Source organism: Pezoporus flaviventris, unplaced genomic scaffold (assembly GCF_033815535.1).
Source record: "Pezoporus flaviventris isolate CSIRO_AGI_PZ_B2104156 unplaced genomic scaffold, CSIRO_AGI_Pfla_v1 ptg000011l, whole genome shotgun sequence".
Classification (NCBI taxonomy): domain Eukaryota; kingdom Metazoa; phylum Chordata; class Aves; order Psittaciformes; family Psittacidae; genus Pezoporus; species Pezoporus flaviventris.
This window is the reverse complement of record NW_026892559.1, coordinates 257,999-269,336: the sequence shown is the minus strand read 5'-3', so window position 1 is coordinate 269,336 and position 11,338 is coordinate 257,999. Positions and strand designations below refer to the sequence as shown.

At 45.6% G+C, this 11,338-nt stretch overlaps 1 protein-coding gene across 1 annotated transcript in view; it reads left to right on the top strand.

Annotated features, from left to right (window-relative positions):
* Window positions 1-402: 402 nt before the first annotated feature.
* The window catches only part of GSG1 (germ cell associated 1), an 88,523-nt gene continuing 77,587 nt past the window's right edge, over window positions 403-11,338 (top strand). The window contains exon 1 of the mRNA XM_061450619.1: window positions 403-604. The gene's annotated coding sequence lies outside the window, so the exon portion shown is untranslated. The remainder of the gene's footprint in view (window positions 605-11,338) is intronic.

The following is an 11,338-nucleotide window of genomic DNA, read 5'->3' as shown; positions in this document are numbered from 1 at the left end:
CTTTCCCACCAAGTAACCAACTTCAGACAGACATCATTACAAAAGAAAAAACAAAAATCTACCTCTCAGATTTTGTATTTTTACTTGCCCAAATGTGAATTTCTCCCCTTCCCACTGCCTAGTTGCACCGGTCTATAGTCAGATTGACACTGGTCAACCAAGGGACAGGTTTTCTATACACCCACATGTCTCTTGGTGACGACGGAAGCCCTGTTGACAAACTCTCTGTACCAGGTTACTGTGCAGTAAGAACATGCTTCTTACAGACACAAAACTCACCAATGAGTGAAACAGCTTTTCTTTCACTAAATATGCCATGCATTTAAAATGTCTATCCTTTGTGATAGGGTCTTCCACGCATAGCGATGGAAGGTGTGTGGGCTGGGACTATGCCTTAGCCAAAAATATCGTAGAGATCTAACAGAAACATTGAGAGCGGAATGGATGGGCATGAACAGCACCAGAGGACGTGGCAGAAGGACAGGAATGACAGCCGTTGGTGACACCTAAGCTAGAAGATTATCAAGATCATAGCACATCTCACAGCTGCTCAGAATATACCCAGATTGGGAAAAAGCAAAAGACAGACTGAAGCCGTTAAGAGGTAAGATAAATGACAAGCCTGAAGCCACTAAAGATGGTAAGGAGACTAAAGAGAATGAGTAAATCAATAGTGTTTCCTAATACTTCTGACAGGTGGACCAGGGTGGGGAGACAAAAAATCACAACCACTGTGAACCCTTAGAGTGAGCAAAAGGCAGCTCCAAAACCAACCTGTGGCCACCTGCCTAAGAGGAACTCTGGAGTTGTGATGGCTCGTTAGCTCATGTCCCTTGTCTCCCTGTCTTTGCAAGGAGTCCTAGCTCCAGCACATAGGCACCTGTTGGTGCCTGAGAACACATGGTCATGAAAGAATGACTGTGAATGAAATCAGTGGTTTAGAATAAAATCATCTCCCCCAGTAAGGTCTCTCATTGAACTCTCCTGCGTTAGTTGAGATTTGTGCAACAGCAGAGCAGTCCAGTTCCTAGCAAGGAAGTTGAAGTGTTATAAACCCTAAAGGATGTTCTGCATGAAGAATACGGGATATTCATATGCAGCCCCATAAAGGTAGGTGTGCTCTCCAAAGCCTGTGGCTGAATCAGTTCTTAAAGCTCCTCAATTTGACATTGCTTTCCCCTCCATACAGAATGTAACTGAAGGAGGGATAATTTTCTCTCCTCCTCTGCTTCTTTCTTTCTCCACCACCTGTTCCCACATATGATGTCTTCCGTCACCAGAAACTATATGTTGAATGAGCAAACGCTGATGCATGGCTGTAGTCCTGAGGCAAAGGTGAGTTGGGAATATTGAAAAGGCAGGCTGTGAATGAGGAGGGAGAAATTCTAGAGATTATATATGTTCTTCCTTCATTTCTCTGTAAACTCTGGCTCGAACTCATGTGTGAGCTGTAAGACAGCTGTCAGACTGAGCACTGCTTATTAAATATATCTAGTGAGGAAACGAGGGTTGGGCTATAGCAATAAGGAGAAGCAAAGCCTTCATCCCAGTTGGCAGATGGCTACTGGCTAGGTGCAATGCTCGTCTTCCCAGGAAGACTGGGAGCGACTGCAATTTTATCCTCCCCTCTATCTCTAAGCACCTCAGGGTGCTCAGATAACACGAGTGAAGTCCCCACTCACTTTTTCTCTCAGAAAGTGGGGAACTATGCTCACCACTTAAATGCAAAATGGCTTCTTTATTCCTTCTGCTCTTCTAAGCCCTGCTGACTTCAAGCAGAACTCCTGCTGTGCAAGGCTACAGCCGTAGATAACACTGCAGCAGTTTTGTGGCTGTGTAAAGAGCCAGTGTTTAGAGGGTGACTGGGTCCTGCCTGTCCCACTGTCTGCCCACTGCATACACTGACATGTGACTGGGTTGGAGGTGGAGGGTGGCAAAAGGACCAGGATGAAAATAAGCAAAACCAAAAACCCTGGGACAGCCGCAGATTTTCATTTGTGTGATATGTGTCTGTACTGGCTGGGCTTGTGTGAAAGAACACCCGCTATGCATGGTACCAGTGGGACCTAAAATGTAATGACCCACCAAGTCAGAGCAATGGTCCCAGCAGCCCAGCTCCCAGCGTCCTATGGCCTTGGTGACTGTAAAGCTTGTTAACATCCTTCCAAAGAAAAGACCCCAGCCATTTTGGCCTCTCCTCCCAAGCTGGCTGCTCCATCCCCCTGGCCATTTAAACTGATCTTCTCCATGCCCAATCTGACTCCACTCTGCCCTCCTGCAGAGCAGGGACCTGAACTGCCTACTGTTCTCCAGACCTGAGTGCATCCTGGGTTTATATAGTAGTAAAAAGATACAAAGAAAGAAGCCTGCAGAGTGGCATCCTGTTCCACTCAAGAATCATCCACTTTGGTCAGCATTAACTTTGACACTTCTTCTTGTCCATTCCTACTATTGGACAAAAGTATTTTCATCAACAGCTGTGATATTTCTCCAACCTTTCCTGTCCTTGTATACACAACACTAAGCAGAGAAACTTCCACAGTGATTTTGCAAGAGAGAGATCCTGACTTCTTATTCTGTAACATGGTGACTGCTCAGCTCAAAGCTCAGGCTCCATTGCAAGCAATGCAGTGAAGAGAACCCCAATAGTTGCATCCACAAGGGAAATGCAGCCACCTCTGGGCAGGCAGGTAGAAGAATGTGGTGACACAGGGAGGGGTGAAGGTGAGGGCTACTGCTAATGGAAGTGGCTTGAGGGGGATTTTGAGGCAGACTAACTGCCTGAGTTAGTAGTTGTCTCGTAAGCCAACCTTCCAGCCAGTATTTCTGATGACCTTGCTGAAAAGTCTACTATGAACCACAGGAGCAAGAATGAAGGAAGAAGTAAAGACTTTTCCTGATTCTCAACTGCTAAAGATAGCTTTGGATTTTAGTGGAAAAGAACAACCAAGAAAGAAAGAAAAGAAAGCACAGTCAGTTTCTGGGGACAGAATGACACAGCAGTGACTTGCAATATCTAAAACTCAAATGTCCCTGCACAAAGGCCATGCTTTTTTTAAAGAAAGCATTTAGAAACTGCATATTCTTCAGCAATTGCTAACCGGACCATGGTAGGACTTCAGAGCATCACTTTACACCCGTAATATTCCTTCTAGCACAGTCAGTACAGACTTTTACTATTTCATCCAACATCTTTCAGATAGGGAAATGGAAGAAAGGGGGCAGCCTGTGCTATAGTATTGCATGACTGTGGCTGTAGGAAATCTCCTTGGGGCCTGCTGACGTCGTGTGTGCCAGTTGGATGCCCTGGGGGAGATGGTAGCAGGTGAAGGAACCATCAGCCTCCCAGGTGAAGTGAAGGGGTTCTCAACTGCTTGAGCATCACACAGGCACTTCCAGGGGGCTGTGGCATGGCAGACTGAGGCATCCTGTCCTCAGCTCCTAAGATACAGCTAGGGCAAATGTATGTTTTGTGGGAGACCAGGATATCCCTCAGAATGGTGAAACAGCCTAGAAAACATATTTGCTCATTTTCATCCAGGTCCTTTTGCTGAACTCGGCTCCACAACAGAGACAAGTAACTTGGGCCTTCTTAGTGTCATCAGCTAAAAAATGGGGCTAATATTAAGCTTACCTACTTTCCAGTGAGTTATAGCTAATCAGAGTTAGTGTTAGTTAATGTTTGCACAGCTCTGGGATGTGAAAATGGCGATATCATGCTATTACTCATGGTGCCTAGAAACCATGATTCTTCATAACCAGAGCAGTCAGCAGCTCTGAGGGTAACACAGCCTGGTAGGTGCACTGTCTCCAGGAGGATAATCCATTTCACCCATGCCAGTCTGGGGCAAGGAGCAGGCACTCAGAGAGCAGGGGAGAAGCACAGTGGGGAACAGAGCTGTCTCTGTTCCCAGCAAGGCACCATTCTGAAGGGGAAAGGAAAATAGTAGGAATTGATTGAAACCCAAAAGAGGGATTTGGAAGTGTGTGATGCCATTTCCTAAGCTTGGATTTTGTCCAATACACTTGGAACAATACCCTACATTTTGGTGATTGATCCGGAACAACTACTCATGTCAGAACATTGGCTTGCAGCCTCTTCCAAGAGCTATCCCCAGACACAAAGAGGTCTGACCACCTGTAGGGGTGTGATCCACCAGGGAAACAGAGGGAGGATTGTCATGCTCTGAATCACCAGTGCTGTTTTTTACAGCTCCCAGTGCTAACCTACATATTAGCTGAGGAGTTGGCTACAGCTCCTGGCCAGCTTCCATACTTAGCAGTTGCATTCTGGTACCCTGAAATCCCCCTCCTCATGCATATGCGTACTGCATGGTTTCAGAGGGACACAGGAGCTATCACTACTTTCTGTGCAAAACTCCTGCACAGTGGTGGAGCTGGCTCATTCTTCTCAGGAACAGGCTCCATTTCACTGCTGCAAGACATGAATTATGCGTCTGGAAAGGTTCTAAAAACTCCTTGGGACCCTTTGGAAGGAAGATGCAATCTTGAGATGAAAAGCGGTATTAAAATGTCACCTGGTTTGACTGCTGGCACAAATGGGGCCTGTGGCTTTGACTAGGGAGAAGTATCCTCATGATGCTGTAAGGCATAGATTGCTGACACTAAGCATATTCCATTTATGAAGTCATAAAGGTGTCTGTACTAGGTAACTGATTTAGGATTTTGTTCCTCCTTCCTCCTCCTCTCCTTGTTCTGTGATTTTTCTTCAACCTTCTCCTCCTCCCCACACTTTCTCTTCTCCTCCCAGAGAAGCTGAGTATCTCCTGCTGTCAGAACCATTATTCTCCCTTGTATCAGAATGAATGATTAGTCTTTGTCTAGTTGCTTCCGTGATGAAGTGCAGATGGAAGAATATTCTCGTGAGTAACCAAGGGTGTCACTCCCTGTGGGGCTGTTGGGAACATGGTACAGCTCTCCATCAGCTTACAGGCAGGGAATTGCATGTCCTGCATGAAGGTACATTTGTATCCAGTCTCTGACACAGTACCACGTGCAGGTTGCCGTGCTTGAAGCTGGGGCACATACATCCCCAGGATGAATGTGTGCACATGATGATCTCTTTGCATTCATCTGTGGGCTGCTACAGATACCCAGTTCGCCTTCCTCATTTCCCTGTCTCCAAACCTGTCTAGTCCTTCCCAGTCTCAGTATACCTCCTGGATAACAACCATACTAAGAGGAGGCTTCTGGGGAGGTCTGGGGTAAGGAGACATGTGGTGAGTGGAGAAAGGATATTAGACAGCAATAAAGTGTAAAGGACACCCCATACTTCCTATAAATATCCCAACAGCTCCCTTGCTTCCTAGCAGCACTAATGAGGCTCAACAGGAGTGAGGGAGGGCAACAAAGTAATCACTGATGAACAATCAGAGATGGTGCTTGGCTGCTAATGGGACTAATGAGCTGCTTTGCATAAAATGGGGGGGGGGGAGGAAAAGGAGCAGATGGGCTCTTGGAAGGAAGGCCAATGACAGCAGGAGCAACATGAGTGTCCTGCAGCATGGCAGCAGTTGCTGCTGTCTGTCTGCTCCTTCCCTGGCAGGAGGCACTGACCACAGGAGAGCCAGAACTGGGCAGCTCTGCTTGAGTGGCTCAGGCACAGCTTGAATCCTGGTGTGAACCACAGTTTACCTCAGCAAGCCTGGAAGGGCTTATGTTATCCTTGTGCATCAGAGAGGTTAAGCCAATCCTTCACTGAAGAAAGCAGGACATGTCTTCCGTAAATCCAGTGTCCAAGCCATGGATATGCAGACCTCCAAAGGACAATTCCCCCTACACTTAAAGATATCCAAGTTAAAGATGCCAGGTTCTGAAAGTGATGATGGCAGGCTGGATTGCTTCTCTGTCCTCTTAGTGGGCACCAGGTATGACCAGACAAACACCCTGGGGTTTATTATTTTGAAGGGGAGTAGCACCTTGTTCCCTACCTTTTGCCAGTAGGAACTGGGGTCCAACTGCAGGTGAGAAGCTGAGTTTTCACAGGGAGATGGCAACTGTGATATGGTTGAGGAAGAAGTGTACAGGAGAAAGAGACAGGCATATGCTGCAAAGGAGAGATGCTAATCTGTGCCTCAGTCAGCCAGGCATAGGCAAGGGGAGAGTATCACATCACACCACTAAGGCTTGAAAGATTTTATGACTGAAGGAATAGGGTGTCCTGGTGCATTCTGGCAGTGTATGGCAGGTTCAAAAAGAGGATTTCCCATCTTGAGATTATGACACAGGAAAAACACATTTGAGTCACTTTTCCTTGACACATTAATGCCATTTCTACTATGATTACTAATGTGAGACTGGAGAGACTATGGTGCCCTGTTTTGCCTCCTACACCTGACTGCTGATCCTTCCAGCACTGCCAGGTGACAGCAGGAATACTGTCTCTGTCACACTACTTCAGTCTTTGACTCCTCTTCTGAGACTGCAGGCAACCAGACAAGCTATGATCTCTATTGCAATCTGGACAAGTGTCTGTTAATAGCCAGCCTGAGGTTCCTTAATGTGTTTCCCTTTCATAGAAGCTTCCAGAACAGCCAGAAGATGGTAACAACCATGCAACAAGAGCAGCAGGTTAGAAAGGCTGCAGCATTGCTCTTGTCTGAATTCAGAAGCAGATGCTATAAATTATCTTGCAAATGGAGCTGTAGGAATGATTTTCTACCTCACATCCGTAATGTATTGGTGCTTTATCTAGGTACACAGCTGTGGGTGGGGTGTCCTCACAGAAGGGAGAAGGCACTGAGCTCTCCGCCCACTTATTAGCTTGTATTAGGAGAGATGATTATGGGATGGGTGCAGCTGCTCTATCAGAAAAGAGCTAATGAAAACCTTTCTTCCCCCTAGGGCAGGCTCTGTGCAAGGCTCTACATTGACTCCCATTCCTGATATGGTCTCCCGTGTAGGGTGCATCACTAGCGTGAGCTGGACATAAAGTACCAGTTCTGTACTTAGAGCAGCCTGTAGGCTATGTAAAGCCACCAAATATTCAGATGTCCCCTATGCTTCTCTAACTTTTGCAGGGAAAAGTGGTAATAAGAAGGAATAATTTAGTACTGGGCAGATGAGAATCACAGTGCTATGTTAACTTGAAGCCAGCCCATTGGGATGCCCTTGGTGTTGAGTTAGGAAAGACTGCATGCCTTGGGGGTGTTCACAGGGAAGCCATGCTCCCCTTCTCCTCAGAGTTATTCCAGCTGCTGTTTCTCCTGTGCTCCAGCGTCCTGCATGTTGAACTCTAACATGAATTTCCTGAGTTGAGCCCAGGAGGATGTAATACCTATATGTAAATGTGGAGATCTGAGGTGAGGTGTGAGGCAGATCACTTACAGCATCTTTGTGTTGTTTGTGGAATATTCAGTCCTTTTGCATTTGTTGAGTCTCTGTGTTCTCTCTGAGTCCTGCACTGTGTCTTGCTGTGACTGTCCCTGTATCACTGCCATACCTGTAAGGGCTACTGAAAATGCTTTTACAGGATCACCTTCCTGCAGCTTTGCAGGAAGTGTCAGAGGAGCCTTGCAGAAAAACCCTGCAGGTTTTCTCTGACTCTACATGGAGAATATTGCAAGAAAAAGAAATTTAAAAGACATGGTTGGCTCAAAATCTGCATCTTTTCAAATGGCCACTGTGCTGTTCTGATGCCTGATCAGAGAAAGAAATCTACCTCTTTGGTAATGTGGGTAATGTTATGCTGTCCTTAACGACTATAATGATATGAGGCTGATGGAGGCCAGAGTCTTGTGCACACATAGGTGTAGATGTCTAGATTTTGTGTGTTCTGAGAGTATACAGGAGAAATCCATGGTAGGTGACTGGAGCAGAACATGAAATCAGAATGGACAAGATGCCACATGGATTTTGCTCTTATGGTTTGTCAGGGGTGAGTGAATGGCACTTGACTATGTGGGAGGAAAGAAAGACTGGATGCCAGCCCATAGCACTAAGGAGGGGAAGTATTACAATGTAATTGCAGAGCACAATGGGAGGATGTTATCTGTGGCCATTGGTTTTTGCCTGGTCTGCTTTCTAGAAGTGTTTTGCCAGCTTCAGGCTGTGATTGACATTTACTGCCAGCTCCCCCAGAGAAAGGAAAGGAAACTGCTGTGCAGGCCCTAACACCTATGTACATTTTCCCCTTCAGGATCCAGGGGTGTTAAGATTGCTCATGCGGAGCACAGTTTTGTAACATTCACCTGCTGATGGTGATCCTGGCATTGGTGCCTGAGAGAACATGTACTTGTTTTCTCTAGCTATTGGCACATTTCAGTCTCTACTTGCCTCCTCCCCATGTTTCCTCTCCCAAAAGTTAGCCAGGTGGAAGCAAGAAGCACAGCAGATAGACCTGTCCAACACAAAATTTGCCTAGCATGTCCTTTCAGAGTTTGGCCCTTAAAATATAGGAGAGGGTGGTTTATTGCTGCCCTAAGTGACTGTACTGCAGCTGATCAGTGTGGATATATCTTCCAGCTGGTAAATACTCTCCTGCTTCCTCTATGTAATATGCTATTAAGGCTGAAGCATGCTGGGTTATTTTTTATTTTGTTTAGTTGGTGCTCTTTCTAGTTTGGGAGGAAAATACCTTTGTTGAAACCATGGTGGGAAGAGGACTGTCTGCCACATCCCCATAATCATGGAGCTGTTGTGCTGCCCGTATTTATTGCACCTATATGATTATGCTGGGTCCCACCCAGGAGCTGAGCTGCATCTGCTGAGTTCTTCAACTGGAAATGTGGCTCTGCAGATATATGTATCATTAAATGTTTGGGTGGAAGTCAGGAGCTGTAGGTTCAATCACTTCTATCATAAACTTCCAGTGTAACTTCAGACAAGGTGTTTTAACCTCTTATACTTCATCCCTCCCTCCCACCTGCAAAATACAGATATCTAAATCTTTCTCTTACCCACTTGCATTTTAAGTTCTTTGGAAAAAAGGAGTTTCTTTATAAAATGTGTGACAGTCTCTAGCATGACCATACCCTAGACAGATAGTTTCAGTATTAAAGATGATTATTTTTAGTAAGGGATGATCTAATGATGCTCTTTGCAAAAGGATGAAAGCTATGCTTGGAGTCCTGTTCCAGTTCTTCTTATATCAGTATCTTCTGTATCTCAGAAGTTTCCTCTCCTGTTTCATATTCCTTTTTTCTCTTGAAGTCTTTCATGCCATGATGCTGTGGCAAAAGAGCTGCCATGGAGCACCTCAGCTTTGACATATATGTATGCAGGCAATGGGAGGAGACAGATGGGAACAAAGTCCTCTTATCTGGGAAGAGAGCTGCAACTTCATAATCCAAAATCTGCAGTCAGGAAGGATTTTAACTCTGAAGTTTTTCTGCTGAAACCGCAGGTCTTATTCATACACAGAAGAAGCATAGTGGAAGGGCAAAAACCCACAAGGTGCTCAAACCCGCACAGACATTTGGCCTGTGACAGTCACCTACACATGCTCAGGAGCTCACTCTCTGTCATCTATGAGACATCCATTTCTGGGGGCTGTGTAACATCTGAGCACTTACATACATCAAGTGGAATATTTGCAAATGCACCCAGTTGAGAGAAGGGGTCTCTGTAGTTATCTTCCGCTTCACCAGCATTCCTAACAGGGAAAGTCCTCTTTCTCTGGTAGATTGCTCCAACAGAAGCACTATAGGACCCGTTGCCATGGAAACAAAACCTTTTCCTTTTCATATTTCAATAACGTATTGAAGGTTTTCAGGGACTTTTCCCATTTTTCCTCTGGCCTTTCAGCATTTACTGTGCATCATATGCTGGAAGTACAATGTTCTTAATCTTCAAAACCCAAACAAAAAATAACCCACAAAATTGTTCTCATCTCAACTGACTGTCTCTCTGCCATCCATCCCTCATATTCCTTATCTCTGTCATTTGAGGCTTCAGCTTTCTATGACAATCTAACTCAGAAACAGCAATTTGCTTTGTGTGATGCAGAGTTCCTTTGCCTGTGCCCAAAAGCTCTCCCTAAGGGTGAGGAAGATGCCCTGCTACCATGGACCTGTCTTGCAGATGAAGTTTTTCCCTGTTACACAATGCAGTTGAATGTCGTTTAGGGTATTGGGGGTGAGGAGGCAGGAGGTGTAAGGATTTCCACTCATGGGAAGAAAGTGATGAAATGTGCTTTCACAGCAATGATTTCCATCTCTGCAGTTTCAATGCCTTACAGCCTCTGCTGTGAAACCTGAAGCCCCAGCCTCTTTGCTTCATTGAGCTGAGTGTACCTACTTATTAGAGTCTCAGTTGTTGAATAACACAACAAATGAAAGAAGAGATTTAGGAGCAGTTAAGCACTGAGCTGTAGAGATGGTCCTCACTACGCAGTGCAGCTGCCTGTTTCCTCACATAGTCCATTCCATTAACTAGCCGTGCAGTTCCATCTAAACAACGCGTGTCCCACTGTAGCTCTTCCATTATGACCCACAGGTGACTCTTGTCTCATGAAAACTTCTGCAAAAAGCCTAGAAAAGGGTCTTATATTGGTGGTCGTCATGGTACATCCCCTCTGCATTCAGGGGCTGCACTTCAGATAAACATTATTATGAACACATTCCCTACTCACTGCTTCTCTCTGCTCTTTCTGTGCCCCTCTACAAGCACAGCTTTGGGTACCTTTGCTTTTACCTGCTAAGCTGACTGCAAAGGATTTAGTGCATTTGGGTTTTGTTGCTTCTGAGTGTGTGGAAATAGCTGTGAGCTCTAGAGGGCAAACAGTGTTTTCTAGAAGATTAAAAAAAGAAAAAGGCAATTTATTTGAATACAGCAGGGGTTTGGACAGCACTGAAGGCATCCTCTGACCCATCAAAAGAATAAGCTAGGACAAAAAGCAGTAGAGAATGCACAGGGTTACTACATTTACCTTCCAAGAATAAGAATGGGATCTGGATCTCCTAGCTGAGATACTGAGGTGGGATCACAAGAGAGCAGATAAACAACAACCAGTTTTAATGGGTGTTGGGCCTACTGCAGAAAGAGAGAGGAATAAAGGGAAGGGGTGCCTATGATCCAAATTGCTAGTCTTTGGTAGCATGGGATCACATGCCCTAAACCACTCATCAACCATCATCACTAACTCCCCATCATCTAAATCAGTTGGCCCACTCCGGGAGAAGGGTTGGAGGGGAACATTACCAGAGCCCAATGGGGGCAGTGCTGGAAGGCTTAAGAGTGCAATAGCACAGCATATATGTGTGACTGCCTCCCATGGAGATTAGTTTCTGCGGCGTTCTTATCTGTGCTCTCAAACAGAGTCAGGCTGAGCTAAGTCATTATCTGGTTAGGAGACTATAACTTGGGCTAGAAAATAGGT